A 26960-nucleotide genomic window follows, 5' to 3' on the forward strand; every position below is an offset into this window, starting at 1 on the left:
ACAATTTTTAAAAAAATTGTGTAGAACACAATAAAGTATAGTGGCAGGAAATGCCTCTATAAAAACATCCAGTTTGTGTATTATTTTTCCTGCCATAAAATGGACATCTGTCATCTTTTCCTCTTGCCCTTTTAAAAACTAAGATTACAGAGTTATCCATAAATGAGTATACATCTTGGTAATTAACAAACACAGCCTAGCAATAAAACACGAGGCAGGGGGTAAATCAACACCGCACTGACAAGTCAGGTTCTCTGTCTGATTCAGTAGCCTAAATGACAGAACACTTGAAATCAACAAAAGTACTGTGGTATGAGAAAACAGGTTCAAAATAGAGGGGCTTTTTCAGCATTTCTGATTTTACTTTAGAAAGGAACCCTTTTAGAAAGGAAGCATATACAATGCTTTACCTGAACATGACTCCAGAACAGCATCCACAGGTAGGGCTTTTTGGTTTCTCTCTCTCTCTCTTTTTTTTTTTTTTGCAGCGGCAAAGTTGCGTATTTTGAGAATCAGGGTTGATGTGCAGCTTTGTCTGTTTGTTGCAACAGTCCAGCATCCAAGGGCACAACAAGTGGAAAGTTATGGAATCTACTGTTCACGCAGTGAACCTGAAGCTGTTAATTACAGGGCCACGAATAAAGAATTTGAGGAATGCAGCCTAAAGCAGCCTTAAAAAGTTACCAAGGGCTTCGTCAGGTGACCAGAAAGGACCTAAAAGCAGAGCAGCCTTAACTGTGAATGAAAGCCTCTATTATTGGGACAAAAGCCGAAAAAGCCTGTTCGACTTGAGTGCCTGTTGTTTCCAGTGGATAAAAGAGAGCTCTCTGTTGGTGGAAAACTATCCTCTCCTGGGAAGACACCCCAGTGGGCTTGCAATATTTTTTGTTCTTTGAAAGAGAGCAAATGAATGAAACTTCTATGGAGAAGCCATTAGTTCTCCAAAGAATAAAACAGCTCATGAATACAAAAAAGGCCCGAAGGAGCTGCCTGCAGCCCTCTTGGGTCAGTTTATGATATGTAATACCCACAACCCCAACATACCGGTATTTGTGCACTTCAACATGAACATGTCATAGCAATGCAACTCAGGAAGCCTCTACACACAGAGAGAGTTCAATTGGTTTGTCATTTCCTCGAAACCAGGGAATCTTGGGAACTGTAGTTCTGTGCAGATTTTAACAAGAGAATTATCAGTGCCCTCAGTTCTCAGGACTGGAGTAGCCATAGCAACAGAGCTCTTCTGAAGCCAATATAACAAGGCTGGCCTACCCATGACTAAAGGTGCAGCAATCACCTCAGGCGGCAGTATCAACGGTGGGGGGGCACACTTTTCTGAAAAAATCCTAATGTGTAATACGGCCCCAGTATTACAATTCCTGAATTCATTTCAGCCTCTCGTTTCTTTATACATTCCAGGAATAAACACAAGATGGAAGTGAAATGAAGCGTCAGCAACCGCTGTCAAAATCAGTGTTTCTCATCTTGACCCACCGTCATTTTGTCGGAGGATAGGGAACCAGCGGCTCTCCAGATGTTGCTCCACTCCCACCAACCCCAGCCAGCATGGTCAATGTTCAGGGATTTTGGGGATTATAATCCAACAACATCTGGAGGATCACAGATTTCCCAGCCCAATAGGAGGCTGGTGAGTGGAATCCACAGCTTTTGATTATCATATACAGTGAGGCGCAGCCCTTACCACAAGATAGTGTTTCTTTAAAAACATGGAAAGCTGTCTTAGTTGACCATTGATCCATCTAGCCTGGTACTGTCTGCTCTGACTGACAATGGTTTTCTTGGGTCTTGGGCAGTGGCCTTTCTTCATCTTTTCAACTAGAGATGCCCAGGAATGAATCTGGGACCTTTGCATGTGCTCTACTGCTAAGCTCTAGTTCTTCCCCAAAGGAGTTTTTTTGGGGGGGAGGGGATTCATCCCAGTTGTATTTTGCAATGTGTTTATTAGGTATATATGACACAATATAAGGTATGGTGCCTGCCTCTGGGGCCTATATAAGCCTTGTATCATTTACCTCTTATCACTAGAGCCTGAATAGAACTAGATTAAGTGATTTATAGCACAAAGCAAACTTGCCAGCTTACATTTTTTGCCCCTTCGCTTTAAGGAAACAGGAACAATTCTAAGAAAAATGCATTTGGCTCAAGCAGTCATTTAAGGAAGTTATAAATGAGACTTGCCCTTTTAGGTGAAACATGTTTCAGTCAAAGGTTTTTTCCTCAAGCTTTGTTTTTTCCTCCTAATATTTTCTTCCAGAAAAATAAAACCTTCTTCCTCATGCTAACTGAACAAGAGAATAATTGTTACATGTTTTGAAGGCAACTTCTACATATTTGAAATTTATCACTTGCCCTCTCTGCTCTCCTTAATTTTCTTCATGTTAAGCAGCAAACATTCACTTCCTTGAACCTTTCATTTGATGTCTTGCTTTTCAACCTTCTCCAAAAAAGACCTTACTGTTCAGGTACTTACATATGGGAGAAGAGAGTATTCTTGATAAACTGATCCCAAGTTCTTTAGGGCTTTAAAGATTAAAACCAGTACTTTAAATTGGGCCAACAAATGGATGGGGAGCAAGGGCAGCTGACAAGGACAGACATAAATGGTCAAAGGGACCAGTCCCACTTAATAACCTTGCAGTATTAGTCTGAGCTAACTGTTCCAGACCATCTTTAAAGGCAGCCCCATCCACAATAGTCTAAACAGGAGGTTACCAGAGCATAGGCTAATTTTAGTCCAGGCTCTCTCCTTCCAGCTTAGATCACAGCTGGTATATGAGCTGAGGCAAACTGTGCGGAGATTTCAACAACACACATTTAAAACTAGCTTTTACATTCTGATAGTTTATGTCCATGCCTTTAAAAGTAACATAGCAGCAATATGTTTGCAGGGAATGTTTTGGCCAGGGACGGTGGGGCTACCTAAATTGACTTTGGGAAAAGTAGCTTCCAGACAGTGGGATGAAACCCAACACAATAATGTCTCACCTGATGGCCTGTTTGCTCTGATGCTGAAAACAGATGTGTCAATCTACATTCTACACAATTTATTAATCACAACTTCTCTAACCTAACCTTAAATATGAAATAGAACCCAGACCTGACTTGGTTCAACTTAAACGCCATGTTTGCATTGATTTTAATGAATAATGCAGGCATTCTGGCTAGCAAGGTTCATGCTTAAAGCCAGTTTAAAATCAATAAAACTAGACTGGTTTCAATCCAAAACCTTCATCAGACATGTGGCAAATTGTAACTTTTGAGTACCAAGTGTTCATTTTCTCATTCTGGATAGTATTAAAGTCCTATCAGGAGAAAAGGTGGGGTACAAATAACTATATAATAGTAATAATAATAAATTTTCCTCTTTGGCCATAACATGTTTGCCATCCTTTGCATCCTTCCAGAGCAACATAAGTTGTTTTATTTTTATTGTTGTAGAATTCATAGAATCTCCCAGGCAACTTTTCAACAACATTCACAAATATGTTTCCAGTGAAAGGAAAGGATTAACAATATCTTGAAAGAGAGCATCTTACTTCCACAAAGCATGTATGGTCTACTGCAGTTCCCATGGGATCAGACACATACATTGAGACACTTCCTACAAAACAGCCATTGTTTCTTACATGTCTCTCAGTTTCCTTCTGTCACGACGGGCTCCTGCCCTTCATTTTGACTAACCAGGCCATAGATGGCATGTAAACTCACATAAGCAAATAAAGATGCCAGCTGCAACCGAAGTATTCAGGGAAGTGATTCAGGCCAAGTTGTTCCGCATATGTTTTATACTTTGCACTTGTAAATTCAGCTCTTTATACTGCTTATTGTTAATGAAGCTGTCCCAAGAATTAGTGTTCATCTATATGGTTCACTATACAGTGGTACCTCGGGTTACATACACTTCAGGTTACATACGCTTCAGGTCACACACGCTTCAGGTTACACACTCCGCTAACCCAGAAATAGTGCTTCAGGTTAAGAACTTTGCTTCAGGATAAGAACAGAAATGAATTTTTAAAAACAAAAACAAAACCACACACACACACCTTTGCTTCACCAGATCTCTGCTAGTCTGGGGTTTTATTCTTCTCCTGTGAAATCTTTTGACAGCTTTAAGTTTAGGGGATTTTAAAAATTAGTGACTTATTTTTTTTTAATCTTATGTTTGCTTTTAATGATGTTTTAATCTTTTTGATGATTAAAAGATGCCCTAAATATCAATCTGGGCAGAAAACTGTTGTAAAAATATTTAACTACAATAAATAAGATTTTTTAAAAAAAGGTTTTCCAAAATACTGGTGTCCAGCATCAGGGATGGGCAGAACAAGTGGAACCCAACAGGTCTGAGGCACAGCGTAGAAAAATATAGACTTTACCTCCTCTCCAGACACCAGTATGGGTGACATGATAAAATACAGTGTTACTGGTTGGGCCACTAACATATTTCCTGCTTGGCAGGCCTACCTGTATCCAAATTACCCAGCGTCAGTTTCTGGTGATGCCTCATAGGTAGATAGTTTGACTTCAGAGGAATAGAAGGACTGACCTAGTCCAGCGAAAGCCTCCAGTTCTACATTCCAGTTTTTGAACCCTAATCAATTATAGAAAGAAAAAACAAATCAATCAGATGTAGATGCTTAAGGAGCAATCCTAAATATGGAAGCTAGTATAAATTATGACGCTTTAAATTAAGATGGCATAAAGTATACTAGATCCAAACTCTGTTCAGGGGCAGGGCTACTACTGGCTGAGCTGGCCAAAATCTCAGCAGAGACTGTAAAATAGTTTGTTACAGCCCCCTTTTTAATGGATTAATTTATGCCACATCATGTGACAATGCTGGAGAAACTTAGGATCCAGCCTAAAACTTCCTCCTGTCCCACTCCACAACATCCCCAGAATGCCTGCTTTTCAGCACTTATATCAGTTTAAGAACTACCAGGCTTGGTTCAACCAGCTGTGTCCCAGCTGAGTCAGACTGGGAAGTAGATATGCTCAGCTGGAGATCTGCTAGACCCTAACCTGGGGGATATCGCTGTAGGATTACCTTTAGTCTGTATAATATTTAGCATGAGGATGTAGTCTTCCTTCTTTGACAAAAGGAGGTCATAAAATCCACTCCACTTTGTTAAATTAAAATACAGTGGTACCTCAGGTTAAGTACTTAATTCATTCCGGAGGTCCCTTCTTAACCTGAAGCATCACTTTAGCTAATGGGGCCTCCTGCTGCCGCCGCGCCGCCGGAACCCAATTTCTGTTCTTATCCTGAAGCAAAGTTCTTAACCTGAAGCACTATTTCTGGCTTAGTGGAGTGTGTAACCTGAAGCGTATGTAACCTGAAGCGTATGTAACCCGAGGTACCACTGCAAACCTACATTTTAAAGGCTGTGAATATATTATATATTTTTATTTGTGAGGTGATTCTTCAGCCAGAATCAGAAGCAAACCCTGCCCCCTTTTAACCATTAGATTAGAAACGACCAACACCTGGGATCAGGTACAGGCAATATGTCCTTCCGAATTTAGTAGACCAACATAAATGCCCATATTCAGGTTATTACAGGACAACAGTTCTTTGAAGACTTTTGCCTGAAATGCTGAAACAAATGTAGCTAACATTTGCTACAGTATTTGAGCCGCTCATGTATCCTTCTGAGCTGTTTAGTGACAATGACCGCTCCCCGCTTAAAAACGGGGGGCGCCCTTTGCGTGGACGCGTGCAGCCCCTGGATCTCGAGCGGCTCCAATAGCTTAGGCTTGGCCTTGCCTTCCCTCAGGTGGGGTACCTGGAGGTCTCCGCCTACCTCAGTCATTTGCCCAATCCCACCTGGGGGAAGCGTTGCCAAGGAGACCTGTCCAGGTAGGGGAGGGATTACCTGCCCACACAATAGAGGGAGGATCTTACCTGGGAATCCTCACTTGGCTCCAGAGCTTCTCCCACCCTACCCACCCTCAGTTAATGTCTTATTTTGAAGGTTAACTTTTCTTCACAGGTTTCGCAGGTTAACTTTTCTTCACAGGTATGCGGGCGCTGCTACGTAAGGTCGCTGTTAAAGGGCCGGAAAGGAATTTCCCTGCATTGGCAGGTTTCGCCTTTCCCGTAGCAAAACGTCACAACTTTGGCAGTATCAGGCCTTGGGCGGAATCCTTTAGTCCATCTTCCTCTTTGCGGCGGCGATACCAGGGTTCCCCGTTAAAGGGGTTTCTGAAGGGAGGCTTTGGCCGTGCGCCGAAAGGTTGTCATTGCTCTCCCCTGCGGCGGCGGCGTAACGGGGGCGGCTGTCTCTGCTTGAACATATGTTCTCCAGAGCCGGCCCATCCCCACACACACACTGGATAACCCTGATGCTCCCTAGATCCCCGGCTGGGGACTGGGGAGGGAGAACGCCCAATGCCTGAGCCAAGGTCTACCCACATTTGAAATTCAATAAAGTTGTGGCCAATTTAATCCCATAGCACGTTGTCTCGAGTCGTTATTCCGCATGACGGGGGGACCGCGGGGGATCTGGGGACTCCGCCTGTCCACGCAACTGAGCAGCAACAATACATTTGCAGAAGATGAAGGAATAGCACAATATTATTTTATCATCTTCTACAGTACTTTGCAATACTTCTGCATTGAATATTCAATCCCAAATTAATGCTTCTATAAAGAGTTGAAGGTTAAGAGGTACAAGGTTGACAAAATGTAAGTAAATAAGGATATAGCCCTAGAAACACTTACTTGGGAGTAAACCCCACTGAATTTAAGGGGCTTAATTCATGCTGGATTGCGCTGTTACTATGCAGTCTTCTATTCACTGACCTGGAAGTGTGGATGGAGAGAAATTCAATTCAGTTCACATTTAAAGGTGAACCAACCTAATTCATACATTGCTAAACAAATTTTTAAACCGAAATACAGCTATCCTTTGAAATTCACAGTTCTCCAGATTTTGCAGTGTAGTTCTCCAGGCAAGTAATATGTACTAAGATACATATACTAGGGTAAAGTGTGCATAAAAATAATATATTAGTGAAAAATAATATACAAAAATGCATTATGTTGGGAGGAAATTCATATGCAAAAAACATTATATTGGGCAAAATTGCATACAAAAATGCATATCTTAGGGAAAATTTGCACTATAATTCTGCTTACTTTTCATAAGAACTTTTTAAAAATTGCAAACTGATATCAAAATATGGAGAAATGAACTTAAAATTGGAAAAATGAGAAACCAAAATACAATTCCACGTACAATCTGGGAGTAAGCCCCTTTGAACACAATGAAACTTACCTCTGAGTAAGCATGCGTAACATGTTGCTGTTAGTTATGATTTATTTTCATAATATTTAGTGTATTAGTACTTAGGTGAGCCAAAACAGTTCTAGACACATTACAAACTTTTAGCAAAACTTGATTTTGGTTTAAACTGGAGAGAGACAGAATGAAGCATCCCAAAAAAGCCTAAACTCAGAAAAAGCTTGATTCAAAATATCACAGTCAGTTGACTGGGACCCTCAGAATCCATTGTGAGTGCAACTACATAGCGTTTCCTCAGTGCTCTTGGGGTCTGCCTCAGTGACTGGCAACTAGACATCTATTAAAGAAACTCTGCAATGAAACAATGATATTTTTGTTCTCTTAAACTGAACTTGCCCCCAAATTAAGGCTGCCACAATACAGCATTTTGTAAACGAAGGGGGGGAGAGAGAAAATGCGTTGTCCCAGAGAACTGAAGTGAAATTAAGAAAGGTGAAAAGAATCAATCTATATGTACACAGCAAAACATCACGGTCTAACAGAGCCTGCTTCCTCTTCCAGTAGCATCTGAACCCAATTCACACCAGATCCAGCCCACATATTAAAGAGCAACATCAATGCCAGTTCACACACAAACATCTGTAGCAATAGCCATGTCATTTCCCAATCTGCCACAACTTCTAAGGTTGCGTTTTATGCTCCCTCAGAAATCAACTTTGGTGTTTTGACATGCAGAAATCTGAGGCTCTGTCCCCCCCCCCAACCCCGCACACAATTCATTATTCATTAGTGAAAAAACTAATAGGAATGCATATTGGTTTAAGTTAATAGTTATTCATTACCTTGCAGAAAGAGAGGCAAACAACCCCTCTGCAAAGCATTAATATTTGAAGAGAAAACAGTCAAGCCTTTGGAGAAATTCTGATAAAATCCATTACAACTGTCAGAGTCCCCCTGCCAACCCCCTGCCTCTGGTATGTGAAGCTGCTGGCTGAATGTTCTGCCTTGTCAAACCAACCGTACAGTCTATTCAGTTACCCTGGAGTTGTCATGTGGAATCAAGCAAACAAATATCTTCCCTCTGTTTCTCTCCCCAAACTCCGCCACTCCAAAACCAGATTAATTGGTTACAAAACTTAAGTGGCCGGAGTGAAAAAGGCAACAGGAGTAGATTTGCGCCTTTGAATCATTACAGTTCTAATAGTACAGGGTTGGGGTTCTTTGTTTTGTTTTTCTTCCTGAAAGAGGAGATGAGTGCTTCTCTATTCAGTTAATGAATAAACTGCTCAACGTAGCAAAGAGCATTTTTTAGAAGTTAATATAAGTCGTAGGGCCTCTTATCAGGGAAAGAAAAGTTAGGAGACTGAACTTTTTCTCTCTCTTTCTTTAGGAATACAAGAGGCTAAAGAAGGATTGTGGAGAGCCTTTCAAAAACAGTACCTGGCATTGCACCAAACCCCCAATTTAAAAGTTAAAGTGTTATATGGATTTATGCAAACGCTGGATCCCTGGATGTGACAGACTGTGTTGGCATGACCTATATAGCCCTAATGGGACTGGCTTCTGAGGGCAGCCAGCTTGAGCAACTGTCAGATGCATTTATGGGAAGGGCAATAGCTTAAGCAGTACAGCATTTCTCTTGCAAGCAGGTCCCAGTTTCAGTCACTGGCATCTCCAAGTGCGGACAATGGTCGACGTATTATAAGGCAGCATCATTTTTTTTTCATTTGGCAAAAGATCCAGTGGCCATGAAATTAAAAGATGCCTGCTTCTTGGGAGAAAAGCAATGACAAACCTAGACAGCATCTTAGAAAGCAGGGACATCACCTTGCCAACAAAGGTCCGTATAGTTAAAGCTATGGTTTTCCCAGTAGTGATGTACGGAAGTGAGAGTTGGACCATAAAGAAGGCTGATCGCTGAAGAATTGATGCTTTTGAATTATGGTGCTGGAGGAGACTCTTGAGAGTCCCATGGACTGCAAGAAGATCAAACATCTTCATTCTTAAGGAAATCAGCCCTGAGTGCTCACTGGAAGGACAGATCCTGAAGCTGAGGCTCCAGTACTTTGGCCACCTCATGAAACGAGAAGACTCCCTGGAAAAGACCCTGATGCTGGGAAAGATGGAGGGCACAAGGAGAAGGGGACGACAGAGGACGAGATGGTTGGACAGCGTTCTCGAAGCTACCAGCATGAGTTTGACCAAACTGCGGGAGGCAGTGGAAGACAGGAGTGCTCTGGTCCATGGGGTCACGAAGAGTCAGACACAACTAAACGACTAAACAACAACAGCAACAACCAGTGGCCCTGTTCTCGTTTTGCCCAAGACACCCAAGAAACTCAAAGGCACTATGCGAAAATTCACACATGAGATCAGAAGGGGTTCCCTGGGTGTGCCTTCTCCAAAGCTCCCCCTGGCACACAAATCCTGGAGCTGAGCCCTCATTTGAGTCTCCTGATTTCCCCTGGCATGTCTGCTCATTAGCATCGGTCCTGTCCGTTTCACTTTCTGATTCCTACCAGGTGGTTTCCTACTAGGTGATTCCTTGCCAGTGTGGTTACTGTGTCAGACTAGGACCTGGGAGATCAGGCTTCAAGTCCCTGCTTGTCCATGATGCTTGGGCCAGTCATTGTCCCTCAGCCTAGTCCATCTCACAGAGTTGGTGTAGAGATTAAAGGAAGATGGCAGGGGGGAAGCATATATGCCACCTTGAGCTCCTTGGAGGAAAAGGTGGGGTGTAACTGCAATAAAATAATAATAATCAATGTCGTAAGTAGCCTGTAGCCATCAAACACAATACCAACAGCAGGTGGATACAATCAAGGTGGGCAGGTATGAGAGATTTCCTTTGTTTCAAGGATGTTTTTGTTTTGGATATGAAAGAAGTGCCAGCGGGAAGAACTTTCCCTCTGAATTCAAATAGCAGCATTGTTGGTGAAGGAGGCCATTTTCATTCTCTGCAAGATGAAGTGGGAGGGATTATAACCCTTTTCCTCCCCGCCCCTTGCAGTCCCAAGTGTGCTTCCCCTTCACATGAAAGAGTGAAGCAATGATTCTTCAACACCAGCTTCGCTGGACTGGTCATGTTGTGCGGGTGCCTGATTATCGTCTTCCAAAGCAACTGCTCTATTCCAAACTTAAAAATGGTAAGTATAATGCTGGTAGTCAACAAAGAGGTTCAAAGACTCTCTCAAGGCAAATCTTTAAAAATGTAGTATAAACACTGGCAACTGGTAGGATTCGGTGGGAAAAACAATACACCTGGAGGGGGAAGGGTTAATCTGTGAAGAGATTACCTAGTCCGGGGGTGTAGTTGTGAGGTATCCAAGATAAGCCGCAAAGCCAAGATAACAAAGAGAAAGAGAGCTCAAAGTCTGTTCTGGTAGAGGGTTTAGGCTCGTGGTCAGAGGAAGTAGAGCTTGAAGGGTTAAAGAGGAAACCCATAGCAGAACTTTGGGACCAGAATCTTGAAAGAAGCCTAGCCAGAAAGAACAGTACTGAGAGGCCTGCGAGGACTCCAATTGGAGAACAAAGGTGTCATGGGCTTTGAAGACTCTTGAATTCAGGACAAAAGGGAGAAACATGCTAAGAGGAAGGCACACTTGGCAAACCCTCACCGTGATCAACTCCAGCCCGGAAATCTGTGTCCCCACTGTGGAAGGATGTGTGGATCCAGAATTGGTCTCTATAGTCACTTACAGACTCACTGTTAAGACATGTTCATGGAAGAAAATCTTACTTGGTTACAAGTGATCACCAAAGAAGAAGCAAGTGTGTGTGTGTGTGTGTGTGTGTGTGTGTGTGTGTGTGTGTGTTAGCTGCATTCACACAATTTTGTTGTGTCATGTTGAGTTTGGCCCTTAGACTGAAGTTTACAGCATGAGTCAGTCAGATATATAAGCATATGCTCAACAATCCACTTGACATCAACAGGACTTAAAAATGCTTAACTTGGCTGGACATTTCCCATTTATGCTAAATATAGAAACAGCCTCTTGGCCCCATTTTTGCACAGTGTCTCTTTTGTTCCCCTGTTCAGGAATGAGAATGCTTGCTAGCAAGCAAATTATGATAATTACTTGGTCTGCTGCATCCTTTGCCTGACTAGCTAGCAAGAAAAGGGGAACAATCTGTGTACATGAATGCAATTTTAAATTCACTCCAAATGCTGCTGAGATAGTGATATTGAGAAAGTTTTTCTTTATAACCTGGTTGGATAGGACTCATAAATTAGTTATGCCAGGAGTATTAGCTAATGTGGTTTTGGGATATTAGAAATAAAACACCCGCATATTTGTTTTAAGGTGGATTTGCAGTTGCTTATGGCTAAGGCAAATAATTAAAATAATTGATAATCTCAGAAAGGATACCACAAAATTGGAAAAGGTGCAGAAAAGAGCAAGGGAAATTATCAAACACTTGCAACTCTATTTGTTCTTCTATAGAGAGTTGCAGTGTTGAATTTACTGTCCTAGGGCTGAATTAAAGAAACTATTTTACCTAGATGTAATTATGTACTTATAGGGAGAAAAACGTTTTGGTATTCATGACACTTAATCTAAATGAGGTATGTTAACTACTTCTCAAAGAATGCATTTTAATTTTAATAATGATAATGCTGACAGTTACAATATCATTTTAAACTGAAACTTGCTTGTAAATAATTAACCATTATGGTCTATCAATTGAATATTTTAATTTTAAAAATCAGCTCTGTTGATTTCATATAAGTAGGAAATCATACTGGAAACATATAATCTTGAAAGAAAGAAAAAAACACCATACATGGATGCAGACCATCAGATATAAGATTATAAGATAACACACAACAAGACCAGGACTGGGTCTCTTTGCATTAGGGCCAAACCAACCAAATAAATGAAATCACATTACAAGCGAAAATGTATACACCAGACTATAGCCAGTGCTCCCCCCCCCTAAAATATGTTTAGGGGTACTCTCATTTTTCTACTCATATTGAAATATTGCCCCTCAATGAGGCCAAACCTAAGTCCACAAAATGTTTAGGGGTATGCGTACCCCTGTGTCTTCCCAGAAAAAAGCACTGATTATAGCCTAGCCAAATCTTAAAAGAGTTACCTCAAGTTGATTTTTAGTTGAGATGTAGCCCATTAACAAAGTAGGAAATTTAGCAAAAACACCAAAACATATAGTTTTTGAGCTATTTTTATGGGGAAACGGCAAAAACGGCACTGATGACATGCGCTTCCATACGTCAAGATATTACCGGACCCTGAATTCTTATACGTACTCCACTACTGGAGTACCTGACCAGTTCAGCTGGCAAAATGTTGCATACTTTTCTTAATATATTTTAAAAGCTTCAGGAGTTGCACTGAAGACCACCTGCCTTGAACAAATACTTCCAAGTATGACTAAGGTAAGCAGTACAGTTTAATTCAACTTATAATGTGATAAAACTATATTGTGTCTCATATACATGTTGTTGTTGTTTAGTCGTTTAGTTGTGTCCGACTCTTCGTGACCCCATGGACCAGAGAACGCCAGGCACTCCTGTCTTCCACTGCCTCCCGCAGTTTGGTCAGACTCATGATGGTAGCTTCGAGAACATTGTCCAACCATCTCGTCCTCTGTCGTCCCCTTCTCCTTGTGCCCTCCATCTTTCCCAACATCAGGGTCTTTTCCAGGGAGTCTTCTCTTCTGATGAGGCGGCCAAAGTATTGGAGCCTCAGCTTCAGGATCTGTCCTTCCAGTGAGCACTCAGGCCTGGTTTCCTTCAGAATGGAGAGGTTTGATCTTCTTGCAGTCCATGGGACTCTCAAGAGTCTCCTCCAACACCATAATTCAAAAGCATCAATTCTTCGGCGATCAGCCTTCTTGATGGTCCAGCTCTCACTTCCATACATCACTCCTGGGAAAACCATAGCTTTTACTATACGGACCTTTGTCTAAATCATACAGAATGTCAATTCAGCAAGATACAGGGGACTAAACAATGTTCTGAAATTGTGGGAGTCAGAGGGATGATTTCTGAGGGTGAGTTTTGAAGTTCCAAGATGAGGTTCCAAGCCACCTTCTTGTACAACCACATTCCTCCATTCTTCAACTGAGTCATTTTTTTTAATTCAAAATTTACTGTTGTCCACATTATGTATAGTTGTGTGGTGGGAATCCATACTGCACCATTTCAGACTGCAGATGATGTGGTGGAGCATACAGGTATGTGCACCAGATGTGCCAGGCCTGCTCTCTGAACAGGTCTGTTCGGGGATCGTGGAAAGGGATGAGCATGCATTAGACACCTGGCTCGCTCAGCTGCCATGACCTATGGAGAAGTGGCAGTAGGGAAGAAAGCAAGCAGACAGAGATACTGGCAGAAGAAAAGCACTGGGATGGATCCTGAATGGATCTGCAGTGTCTGCCTGTTTCTGTATCTGGAAATGGTGGAAGCCATGGGTCCAATGGCAGCAGCAATGGAGGAAGAGGGACTCCTCCAGTGCCAATCACCCCACCACTGCTTCTAAAGACAGACATAGAGAGACACTGCAGATCCATTCCAGCCTTTTTCTTCTGCCTACATCTGTCTCTGTCTCATGACTCTATCTCTCCCTTCTTCCACCACCCACCAAGCTCACCACCTTTTGTGGAGACTCTCTGGGACAGGAAGATGAAGAAACCTTCATCTGCTTTGGTCAATCTCGGTTAGCTCATTATCTGGTTAAAGATAAAGATCATGAAAATTGACTATCTCTTTGCATATGCCTGATTATCACTGCAGCAACAAATGGTATTTTGTATCTCGTTTTTTAAGTTTCTTAGTTTAGTTGTTAGTTTAAAAAGTTTTAATTTATTTAGTTTGTTTGATGAATTAAATATAGTGTCATTTAGTATTGAGCATGAACATTCAATAAATGTTTGCAAAATAAAAAATAAAAATCTCCTGGATGCAGACCCTAATGAAATGTGCTGTGCATGCCTATGGTGGAACATCTCTGTTCCATGCAGAAGGTCCCAGGTTCAAACCCTGACATTTGCAAGTAGGACTGAGAAAGGCTTCTGTCTGAAACTCTGGAGAGCTACTGCCAATCAACAGTGAGCTAAATAGACCAATGGTCTGACTCCATATAAGGCAGCTTCCTATGTTCCCTGCTCATAGTAAATTAACACAAATAATCTCTGACATGCTAACATTTTTTTCCATGGGAAAACATTTTTTTAAAGGTATATATTGGTTGATTATGTTAGCCGCTGCCTTTGCACAAAGACGTTCGAAATGGACTGTAACACACCTATGTACAATAACCTTAAGTAAAACAGAAAAGCACAGTTCAAAACTATAATTTTAAAATATAATTCCCCACCTGCAATTTGAAGTGGTACTATCCAGAATTCTACCACCTGATTCCATGCAAAGTGTAGATCAATTCTCAGTAAGCCAGGGGTGCACAGATCAGCAAAGGAATGGTAAAACTGAGCAAGTATCACGGTTGGTATTTCTCATCCCCATCATACAAACACGGCAACTGTTGTTAATGGATAGGCTGAAAATTTAACTAGTCATCCATCTTCTAGTTGGAAGATCAAGTTACATATTTTAATTTTCAACCTGCATGGATTGCTAATTGAGCTGCATATTTTATTGGCCTGGAGAACTGCATTTCATGTCACTATTGTTACCAATCCAGGGAGCTTTGCTAATTGAGTTGCATACTTGATGAACTCTGGAGCACTCTGTGCTAATTGAAGAGCATTACTGAGCTGCTGAGCTCCTAGGTGATGCTTTGAACTCACCGAAGTATGAGGCATGGTTGGACGTGCCATTTGAGATACGTACTCCACTACTGGAGTACCTGACCAGTTCAGCTGGCAAAATGTTGCATACTTTTCTTAATATATTTTAAAAGCTTCGGGAGTTGCACTGAAGACCACCTGCCTTGAACAAATACGTCCCAAGTATGACTAAGGTAAGCAGTACAGTTTAATTCAACTTTAAGAGGAAGGTACTTCTGCTGTATGCCTGATTATTTCTTATTCAGATACTGCACTTTGAATGCCAAAAAAAGGTCTCCAAACTATTTGGGAGAGAGGCTCAGCATAGAACACCGATTCTGCATGCAAGAGGTCCCAGGCATTAAAAGTTATGGGAAAGATTCTAGAAAACATTTGCCTGTTAGACAACACTGGGCTAGATGAGCAAATAGACTGAGACATAGATCTGATATGTGGCAGCTTCTTACACACTTATTACGAAAAGGGGGATATGGGATTGAAACAAGGGCAAACAATACTTTTCTTCATCTGTCTGTCTTCTTGTATATAAAGATCTTGGCCCACCACGTGGGAATCAGAAGTCAGAGGAATTGTCATGATCCACTTGTAATAACAGAGCTGATTTATATAATTAAGGATTTGATACTACTTCAGAATTTAATTTTGATTTATTTTTTCAGTGCTGGACCTTTTCAGATTGACTGTTGAAATTTGCCTTAGAAGAACCCCCATGTAGCAATGTAGGACCAACAACAAAAATAATAGTGTTAAGGATGCAATGATTTTTGCAAGCCTCCTAAATTCAAGAATATCTGTAATTTCTAATAATGAAATAGTTCAAATATGGAGAACATGTGCATTAAATATCATGGGAGGATTAAAAGTCCATAAAAACACATTTTAGTTGTAATCATTGTTTTAGGCAGTAGGAATCTCAAGGTTTCTTTATGTTGCTGCCACTGCAAAAATCAGAGTCAGGTCACAAGGCTATGAACTATGATACCTATGATTTATGATTCGCCAAATGTTTAGCTAACAGCATTGTGACTTAACTGAGAGGCCTTTTATGGAGTTTTTACACCTTTCCTCACTCCAGTTCTCCCTGCACTCCGACCACTGGAAAACCAGATTAGCATGAGAACACCTTACTCCAGGCTTACTGTTTTAGTACACTGAAACACACCATAGATCATGAATTGCCACCACTTGCTGATTTTTGGTGTTGTTAACTGAGACATTTTAGATACAGTGGTACCTCAGGTTACATACGCTTCAGGTTACATACGCTTGAGGTTACACACTCCGCTAACCCAGAAATAGTGCTTCAAGTTAAGAACTTTGCTTCAGGATAAGAACAGAAATCGGGCTCCGGCAGCGAGACAGCAGCAGGAGGCCCCATTAGCTAAAGTGGTGCTTCAGGTTAAGAACAGACCTCCGGAACAAATTAAATACTTAACCTGAGGTACCACTGTATGCTGATCAGAAATCTAGGTTGCATTCACAAAGTTCCAGCTCTCCAGTCCCTATCAAAATTAATCAAATACGATAATATTTTACAAGTATCTTAATCACATGATCAGGTAGTAAGGTGGGGAAACACTGAGCTTTTACTTAAAATTACAGTGAGGCAGTGGAACAAGCAGCAAATGATTGGCTACTGGAAATGGCAGAAGATCTCTGGATCCTGGCCATACTGGTTATTACAGTCCTCCCATGCTATCTTTATCCTGTGTCTCATTACTCTGCTATTCAATAAAAAAACCCAAGTTAGTTCAATATTATCTCCCAAGAAAGAGACCATTATTTTAAAATGATACACAACTTCTAGTAAGCACTTGAACAGAAAAAAGTCTCACTAAACTTCTACAATATATTGTGGAGGATCAATTTTTTTTCTCATAAGGTTAAAAAATTTAAACCAATAATCTCTATTATATAAGTCAACACATAGTCCTTTGCGTTCACAATATAACTTGGTAGCGCTGTCCCCAAGGTTTGAATTTATCAAGTGCCCAAGCATACACATTGCATAAAAATTGAGAAGCAGAAAATTGAGCACTGGCCTTTCAGCCCAGCTCAGTAGTAAAAACGATTGAATTTTGCTGTCAAGTACATTAGGGAGAGAGATCGCAAAATGGAGATAAATCAGATTAACACTTTAAAAGATAAATGGTACTCTAGCCAAGTTTAATCTTACTTTTGAAATGTGCAAACTCATCACAAACCTTTATTGTAGATCAAAAACATGGTGCAGTGCACTGGAAGTCACTTTGTTGTTGTTGTTTAGTCGTTTAGTCGTGTCCGACTCTTCGTGACCCCATGGACCAGAGCACGCCAGGCACCTCTGTCCTCCACTACCTCCCGCAGTTTGGTCAAATTCATGCTGGTAACCTCGTCACTATAGGACACGTAATCACCCTCTCATCGTGTTCAGGGCTTCCCCTGGCAAATATAGATACAATTAGTTCGCTACATCACAGGAATGATGCACTGGTGGAGGAAGAGGAGTGCGGGGGGAGCGCACCGCCCCCGGCAGCGCATTCCTGGTGGGGTGCCATCGCGGCTGACCCCCAACCCACCATGCCCCCAGGACGTGCACCCGCCCCTGCCTGCTCTCCGCCCCCAGGTGCCAGAGCATGAAGCTCCACCACTGGAATGATGTTCCAAAATCCAGGTCAACCAGTAGCCACAAATACCTTTTCTTCCCCCCGGTCCTTATATTGTTGCCTTCCAAGCTCTGCTTGTGGGCTTCTTGGTGACATCTGGTTAGCATCTGTAGGAAAGAGTATTGGATGAAATGGACTGTTGGTTTGATTTGGCAGTGTTCTTCTTAGAGTCACTTGATAAGAAAAGAATTACGGTGCATTAAAAAATAGCCTTAATTAAAAATAGAAGGACTTTGAGAATCTTTTTTTTTTATAATACAAGAGAAAGCCATGCCCTAATGTTAAGAAGAGAGAACTTTATTGGTTGAATATGTTGGTTCAAGACCTAGACCTTCCATTGCCTACCCTGGTGTCTTGCATAAAGTGCTCTGTTTGGGTGGAAGCAGACTGCCACTGACTACCGGGGTTTGAATTAGGAGCTTCATGGTCTGAAGTTAGACTTGTCTTGGTGGACTACCTGGGACAGTACATGCACAGGTCTCAAAACCAGCTTCAGGCACAGAGGGGATTAGTAATATGGAATACCACCACCCCACAGTTGGGAGCAAGAATTGACCAAGTTTGCTGTAGATGCTGGGAGTTTGGCCCTTAGCCTTGCTTACCCAACAGACCAGAGCAGTAACTTCTGCCTGCTGTACTACAACAGTTGACCACTGATGCCTGCTGTACTACAACAGTTGACCACTGATGCCCTGGAGAAGACACCTCTAAGGTTTAGATTTTGACACAGCTACTTAGGGCCCACACTAATAAAGAAAACAGAACTACAGAATAGCTGAGATGATGGTAACTATAATATGAAAAACAGGGCTTGAACAACAGGCTTGGGGGAACTATCAGTTTAGCTACCAGCATACACAGAATTGCAGCAGTATTCACATTTTGTCTGTTTAAAAAATACATCAAAGTTGCAAGAAGCTCATAATTTCAGAATTATGTATTATTCATTTTGCTATTGCATGGCAGGTGAACCAAATCATCTCCATAAATACGTAATGTTGTATCCCACTTTTCATATTTATTAAACGTAACTCACATTACAAAAAATAACATGACTTCATTCAAATAGAATGAATGAAAATAGCTGCCGTGTAGAATACTGGTTTAGATGGAGTTCAGGATGAACCTTGGCCAGTTGATGAGTTTCTGAATATGCTGAATTTGGAGCTGTCATTCCACATTACTCTGCACCCATTCCATGTCAGCTTCTATGCAGTTCCCCTAAAAACTCATTATAATTAAAGGCAATCTGGGTCTAATAGGTAAAGGGTAAAGGGACCCCTGACCATTAGGTCCAGTCGTGACCGACTCTGGGGTTGCGGTGCTCATCTCGCTTTACTGGCCGAGGGAGCCGGCGTACAGCTTCCGGGTCATGTGACCAGCATGACTAAGCTGCTTCTAGTGAACCAGAGCAGCGCACGGAAACGCCGTTTACCTTCCGACCAGAGTGGTACCTATTTATCTATTTGCACTTTGACGTGCTTTCGAACTGCTAGGTTAGCAGGAGCAGGGACCGAGCAACGGGAGCTCACTCTGTCGCGGGGATTCGAACCTCCAACCTTCTGATCGGCAAGTCCTAGTTTGGATTTGATATCCCACCTTTCACTCCTCTTCAGGAGTCTCAAAGCGGCTAACATTCTCCTTTCCCTTCCTCCCCCACAACAAACACTCTGTGAGGTGAGTGGGGCTGAGAGACTTCAAAGAAGTGTGACTGGCCCAAGGTCACCCAGCAGCTGCATGTGGAGGAGTGGAGACGCGAACCCGGTTCCCCAGATTACAAGACTACTGCTCTTAACCACTATACCACACTGGCACTAGGCTCAGTGGTTTAACCCACAGCACCACGGTAAAAACCTAGATTGGTCTCTATTTTTGAATAGCTTTGTTGAGCTCACTTCTGGACCTGGGTCAGGTCCTTAAGGATGGCTTTGGGTCCATCGTGCAGATGTTGTTTGGAGGACTGCTCATGTTTTCCATCTGCCTCGTGACGCCATTGACTGTGCCTCCTCTCCATGCCCACTAGCAATTAAGGGCCTTTTCTGATTCCCTTTCCTTTCCCCATCCCTTCCCTTCAGTTTAAAATCCATTTACTATATCCATTTACTCTATAGATTTACCAACTGCAGATGCTCAAGAAAACTGGAAGCCATTTCCAGTAGTGGCACTGACTCACTGCTCTTTTTTTTTTTTATAAAATTTTTATTGGTTTTTCAACATATAAGACAATACAAACAACAAACACTGACAAACAAACATATAAACATGTATAATTTCATAAATTTTTCCGTATACCCAATTTCAACGACTTCCCCATGCCTCCCTTTTCTGCATCCCTGTTTTAAACTTTTTTCAGCAACCCCTGGTCTGAATTACTTATTAATTCCTTTCTTTAACCCTTTTCTTTCCTCTTGTCCACATTTATCGCTGCAAATCTGCTATGCTTTACCCATGACATTTTAACACTCAATAATTTTACAAGAATTTTTAAGATAAAATTTAAATTTCTTCCAGTCTTCCTCCACCGTCTCTTTCCCTTGGTCACGGATTCTGCTCGTCATCTCTGCTAGTCCCATGTAGTCGATCACCTTCGTCTGCCACTCTTCCAGTGTGGGTAGTTCTTGTGTCTTCCAATACTTTGCTAGTAGAACTCTTGCTGCTGTTGTAGCATACATAAAAAACGTCCTATCTTTCTTTGACACCAATTGGCCCACCATGCCCAGGAGAAAAGCCTCTGGTTTCTTATGAAAGGTACACTTAAGCACCTTCTTAATTTCATTATATATCGTTTCCCAGAAGGCCTTAATTCTTGGGCACGTCCACCAAAGGTGATAAAAAGTACCTTCAGTTCCCTTACATTTCCAGCATTTGTTATTGGGCAAATGATAAATTTTTGCAAGCTTGACTGGGGTCATGTACCACCTATAAATCATTTTCATAATATTCTCTCTTAAGGCATTACATGCCGTGAACTTTATACCGGTGGTCCATAACTGCTCCCAGTCAGCAAACATAATGTCATGACCAATGTCTTGGGCCCATTTAATCATAGCTGATTTAACCGTTTCATCCTGTGTGTTCCATTTCAGCAGCAAATTGTACATTCTAGACAGATTCTTAGTATTGGGTTCTAACAATTCTGTTTCTAACTTTGACTTCTCCACCTGGAAGCCAATTTTCCTGTCCTGTTTGAAAACTTCATTTATCTGGTAATAATGAAGCCAGTCTCTAACTTTAAACTTCAATTTTTCATAACTCTGTAATTTCACATTTCCACCTTCTTGTTCTATAATTTCCCAATATTTTGGCCATTTAGATTCCATATTAAGTTTTTTCACTTCCTTAGCCTCCATTGGTGACAACCACCTAGGGGTTTTATTTTCCAACAAGTCTTTATAACGGATCCAAACATTGTATAATGCTTTCCTAACAATATGGTTTTTGAAACTTTTATGAGTTTTTACCTTGTCATACCACATATATGCATGCCAACCAAATCTATTATTGAACCCTTCTAAGTCCAAAATGTCTGTGTTCTCAAGAAGTAGCCAATCTTTCAGCCAGCAAAAAGCTGCTGCTTCATAGTACAATTTTAAATCCGGCAGGGCAAACCCCCCTCTTTCTTTTGCATCAGTTAGTATCTTAAATTTTATTCTGGGCTTTTTGCCCTGCCAGACAAATCTCGATATATCTTTCTGCCACTTCTTGAAACAATCCATTTTGTCCACAATCTGCAGTGTTTGAAACAAAAACAACATTCTTGGCAAAACATTCATCTTAATAACAGCAATTCGGCCTAACAAGGAAAGTCTCAAGTTTGACCATATTTCTAAATCTTTCTTAATTTCTGTCCAACATTTCTCATAGTTATCTTTAAATAAGTTCACATTCTTAGTTGTTAAATTAACCCCTAGATATTTCACTTTATTTGCTACCATTAATCCAGTTTCACTCTGAAACTTCTCTCTTTCCTCCACTGTTAAATTCTTTCCCAGTACCTTTGTTTTTTGTTTATTTAGCTTAAAAGCTGCTACTCGACCAAAAACTTGTATTATCTCCAAAACTTTTTTAGTACTAGTGTCTGGCTCTTGCAATGTTAAAACTAAATCATCTGCACTGACTCACTGCTCATGTACTTTAAAAAAATGTGTTAGTATCCAGATTTCCAGTGAATGAATGGGGGAAAAGACCCAAACAATTTTCACTTATGAGAAAGCCTATTTCATTCACAACTCTAGCTCCTTGAGTAATTGTGCGAGTAGCAAGTAGTAGGGCATGTGCTTTCCAGACAACACAGATGAGGTTTGAACAAGTAATCAGGAAATTTAACAGTGCCAAGCAAATCTGCTTCACTGCCAAAGACAACAGTAGGCAATTGACTGGGCAGTAATTAAACCAGAACAAAACACGTCCCCCAAGCTTTTGATAATTCATTTCAAAAATGCCATGCTAATCTTACAGACCATAAGCTTACAGAATTCCTTAGTATCATGGACACTATGTGAAGTGCCTTGGTTAACTATCGTGCTACCATATTTGAATTTGATCAACTGTGTCTGCCTGGTAGTCAGCTTCTGTTCTGATTCATCACAGAATCATGGGAACTGTAGTTTACTCCCACCAGTGCTACAATTCCCAGCACCCTTAACAAAGTACTGTACAGTTCCCAATATTCTTTGGTGTGTGTGCTTTAAATGTGTGGTGTAAAGGCAGGCTTGCTCAGTCTGCTGTCCAGGTGATCATTAGTGATGGGCAATGCTAGGACCCCTGCTCTCTCCTCTTATACTTTCTTATCTTTAGATCAGACAACCCTTCTATTATTAAACATGGGGGGGGGGAGAGAGAGAAGAGAAGCAAAATTGTATGGGTGGATCCCCTAAACAAACTGTGGGAACTACTGCAGTAAGGAAGATAATTTAAACAACTTTTTACTTTGGGTTTACTGGGAGCAACAGCAACTCCTGATTCCAAATGTGTTCAAAGATGTTACAAAAGGATTCTTAACTCATAGCATCCTAATAAAATCTCAATAAATGCTAATTTATTTTTATTTATGAGGGGACTTAGCATTAGTAAAAGAGTTTGGCTGGATACATAGAAAAAAGCCATCTGTTTGTTCATAGGACAGAAGCACCCCAACAATTGGAGAGAGATGAATAAATTATTCCAGTAGACACTTTGCATTTTCCTTTATACTTTGGATCTCAAATGTTTGACTGCTTCTTCTAGAGACTGAGGTGGTTCAGTATTTAACCACTGCTAGAGCTCCATAGTAGGTAGGAAGGCAAAGTTGAGGATTATATTGATGTAGTAAGTAGAAATAATGTTATTGGTTTTGATAGAATGTCCTTCCACACAATGGATTTCAGGCTGGAGTGTTAAATTGCCAAGCAGTTTTCAGAGGTGAGCTTAGTATCCATTGCCTTACAGTGGTTGCTAGTAAGCTGTTCCAATTTCAGTTGTGTTTTGCATTCTAACAGAATAGGACAGACAACAGAGTTCTTGTAATTCTCCTCTCTCTATAAAACAGGGTTGTTGTTTTTCGCAGTTTTCATACAGCACATTCATGATTTCTGGACTTGCTGTGACATAATGTGGAAGTAACCAATGGTATAAGGGGATTCAGAGATTGCTGCTTTAAGCTAACAACAACAGGCAGTGTGGGGTAACTACCTCACCACCACAGTTTCCCCTGAGGAAGGTGTTACCCATTCCTGATCTCCTTTCTCCCTTCCATACCTCTTGCCCAGGGGAGCTGCCTCCTCATGTCTAGACTAACTATGCCCCCCTAAAGCTGTAATCCTGCACCCACTTACCTAAGGGTAAAGGTAAAGGGACCCCTGACCGTTAGGTCCAGTCACGGACGACTCTGGGGCTGCAGCGCTCATCTCGCTTTACTGGCCGAGGGAGCTGGCGTACAGCTTCCAGGTCATGTGGCCAGCATGACTAAGCCGCTTCTGGCGAACCAGAGCAGCGCACGGAAACGCCGTTTACCTTCCCGCCGGAGCGGTACCTATTTATCTACTTGCACTTAAGTGCCACCAAATTCAATGTAACTTACTTCTCAGAAGGCATACATACACTTGTGCTGCAAGATACCATTTAGGGGCAGTCACCACCTTCCCCCAATCCATGTTATATAGTCCCCATGTGATTCTTACTCGTAATACAACTGTGGCCAGCTCACTGGTTTTAGAAACTGAAAATTAAGTGGCCCACGAATTAAGTTTCTGTTCATGAAAGCTTCTTCTCAGTAATGTCTTCTGAAACTTTGCAGCTGGTTAAGGACCTGATTCAGAAACATACTCTTCAGAAAATCCACCCACCTAGCAAACCATTTAATACATTCTTTCAGTGCATTTACCATTCCCAAACAGGCATGCCCGCTACCCACAATCACAGCTCCGTTCAGCCATGAATGCTATAGTACTTGTAGGGTGACTCACATCAGATCATATACTATGATACGTGGTTTCAGAAACCAGGCTTTGGGGAAACAGACATTGAGCATTCTGAATGAACTAAGGAGACAGTGTCATCTTGCTCAGCTAGTTAAGTCTATACACTTACCTGGGGATTAGTATACCGTAACTGAACTCAGTGGGATTTATTTCTGACTGTGCTGTATAAAAGCTTTAGCAAACCAGGTCTATCTGAACCAACAACCTATTACAGAGTACAATTCCACATGCTTCAATGAAACAATTGTCAACAGTAGATCAAAATGGCAAAATTCTCTATCTGCTGTGAGTCGTTCATAACTTTCAACATTTTAAAGTTTAAAATTGGGCATCATTTCAGATTTGGGATAGTGGTAGAAGTTTTTAGTAAGAGGTGCAAGACTAAGCAAGGTCCAAATTGCGACTCTTGGAACTGCAGGATGTGGGTATGTACTTATTGCATGCATCCCCTTCTTCATGAGGGTCTTTTAGTTTTGACAAGGCTATTCTGGAGCCATTGCATCTTAAACTTGTCGCTGTTACGGCACAGCAGCTTTTTAATAATAAAAATTTGTAGCTACTCCAACATTCCTCTAGCTTTTATAATAACTCATAGTGAAAACAGCTTAGTGAGAAAACTGCAGGTGCGGCAATTAGTGGTGTATGGTAAATGTAATTTATCACATGATGTTATTCATCACACTGATGGCATCAAGGCTACTGGGTACAGTATACAGTACTGTATTGACAAAGCAGATGTCCAGCAGAGGGCAGTAGTATGTAAGTGCAAAGGTATTTGTTAGATGGTGCCTGGCTTCATTCATAATAAGTAATATATAGTACTACTGTTGCATTGAATTTCTTTAATAAGAACTGAATGCAGCTTTGCACATGTATTTAACATGTTGATGTTAATTTTAAAAGATGTGCAATGCTTGCAGATGTATAGACAACTGGATGTTCAATCAAAGCCATTCTTAAAAGATGCTAATGAATATTTTGGGTTGTGATACAGACTGTTATAAAGTGTTTGAGGAACTATAAAACTCAATGCATGGTGAAACAGAAAAGCCTGTGCTAACCTCAGAGAACATTGGTTTCCTCACTCACTGAGATTACTACTAGAACTAGTGCCATCAAAAATAGTTAGGAGAACTCCTCTGAGGCCAATCCACAGAAAGTATCTTTTTCTCAAGCTAGCCGGTAAGTGATATGTGGCTTTATGGCTAAACCTGCCAAGTGGCTTTTTCAGATCAACTTTTCAGATATAAGTTTGCAGGGCTACAAGGCAATCTTCTTTTCAGTGCAGCTATATAGCTGGTGAAATAAGCAGCAGGAAAGTAAGCAACAACTCAAGATCTATAAGGTTTCAGTCCTAAACACAGGGTAAGTCCGAGTGAAGTAAGTCAGACTGAATTTGCAGACATGCAGTTCTAAATAAACAGGAATGAAATCAGGATACCTGCAATGAACGTGGATGGAAAGTTTTTGTAGATTTCCCCACCTAATCCTACTTACATTTACTATTGAAAACACGGGACTCCTGTATCACGTTCTGCAGTAAGAGTAATCTGGCATCCAGTGCCAATTTTGTGCTGGCAGATGCTTGTTTGATTTCTTTTCTATGAGTGCCTAGTGGGAAACATGGATCACAAATACAACTGCGTGTGTTGAAACATTGCATTCGAAATATATTAGGATCAACGTAGAAGAGATACAAAACAGCTACGGTAAATATGTAAAATATGGGGGGGGTGTCCCTTAAAGATGATTTAGGTGGTAAAGGGAGAACCACTAGCCTTACTTCATTTCCTAGCCTTGTGTAACTTCCCTCTACCCAGGGGAGATGACTTTGTGGAGGCAATCCCTGCTTGTAGGCTAGCGTGCTCAGGCCGGTATTATAGTGTAACCCACGTTCAAAACAATTGCGCCCTCCAAGTGTGACCAGATGGTGCAAAATTAGATGAACTCTTTCCATTTTTTGTGATTGCACAGGGGAGGGAAATTTTGGCAGGCGTGGAGGGGGGGGGTGAAAAGAAAGCATGCTCTATTAATAATAATAATAATAAATTGTATTTATACCCCGCCCTCCCCGGCCAGAGCCGGGCTCAGGGCGGCTAACACCAGTTGTGGAACCAGAAAGCATTTTCCATTGTGGAACCATAATAGAAATCCTAATGGGTCCAGGTGCGAATTGAAGCAACCGTACAAGGTTGCTGGAAGAATCCAGATTTCCACACCTCAGATTTTTCCTGAGAAATAATAATAATAATAACAATAATAATAATAATAAAACAACAACAACAACAACAATAATATAATAATAATTCATAATAATAATTTAGAATAATAATAAACTTATTATTATCATCATCACCATCAACAACAACAGCCGTTCTTTGCAATCCTGCGGACTCCACAGGAAGCCCCTCACGACGACCGACCCGAGCTGGGCCCTAGGCCGCCTCCTCCCTCGGAGCCCCCGCTGCCTTTCCTCTCCTCCTCCTCCTGCTCGGAGGTTTCCCTCAGGGAAGGCGGCCAACTGTCAGCAGAGGGAGCTGCAGGCCAGCCGGCGCCATCTCCGGCTTCTCTCCCGCAGCTCCGGGCTTGGACAGCAGGGAGAGGAAGGAAGAGGCCTGCCTGGGCTGCCGGCCCTCCTCGCCGCGCTCGGTCTCAGCCCGGCTCAACGGCAACGGACTCGGCCGCTGCAACGAAGCCTTTCCCGGGACCGGCGCGCTCTCTCTCTCTCTCGGGTCGCGGGGGTGGGTGCCTCTCCTATACTGGGGGGTGGGATGGGATAGCGGCTTCATCCTTAATGGAGTTTTTAAAATATATTT

General features: G+C 41.6%; 1 protein-coding gene across 8 annotated transcripts in view; it reads right to left on the reverse strand.

Annotated features, from left to right (window-relative positions):
* The window catches only part of VEPH1 (ventricular zone expressed PH domain containing 1), a 124245-nt gene extending 117348 nt beyond the window's left edge, over nt 1-6897 (reverse strand). For 2 of the 8 annotated variants that reach the window (XM_053390361.1, XM_053390359.1), the window contains exons 1-2: nt 6746-6897; nt 4486-4612 (exon numbers count right to left, since the gene is read on the reverse strand). The gene's annotated coding sequence lies outside the window, so the exon portion shown is untranslated. Of the gene's footprint in view, nt 1-410; nt 697-4485; nt 4613-6745 lie in introns of those variants that run through there. The other 6 variants (XM_053390362.1, XM_053390358.1, XM_053390364.1 and 3 more) reach the window with 4 other exon arrangements.
* Nucleotides 6898-26960: the final 20063 nt, after the last annotated feature.

This window comes from Podarcis raffonei, chromosome 5 (assembly GCF_027172205.1).
Source record: "Podarcis raffonei isolate rPodRaf1 chromosome 5, rPodRaf1.pri, whole genome shotgun sequence".
Lineage (NCBI taxonomy): Eukaryota > Metazoa > Chordata > Lepidosauria > Squamata > Lacertidae > Podarcis > Podarcis raffonei.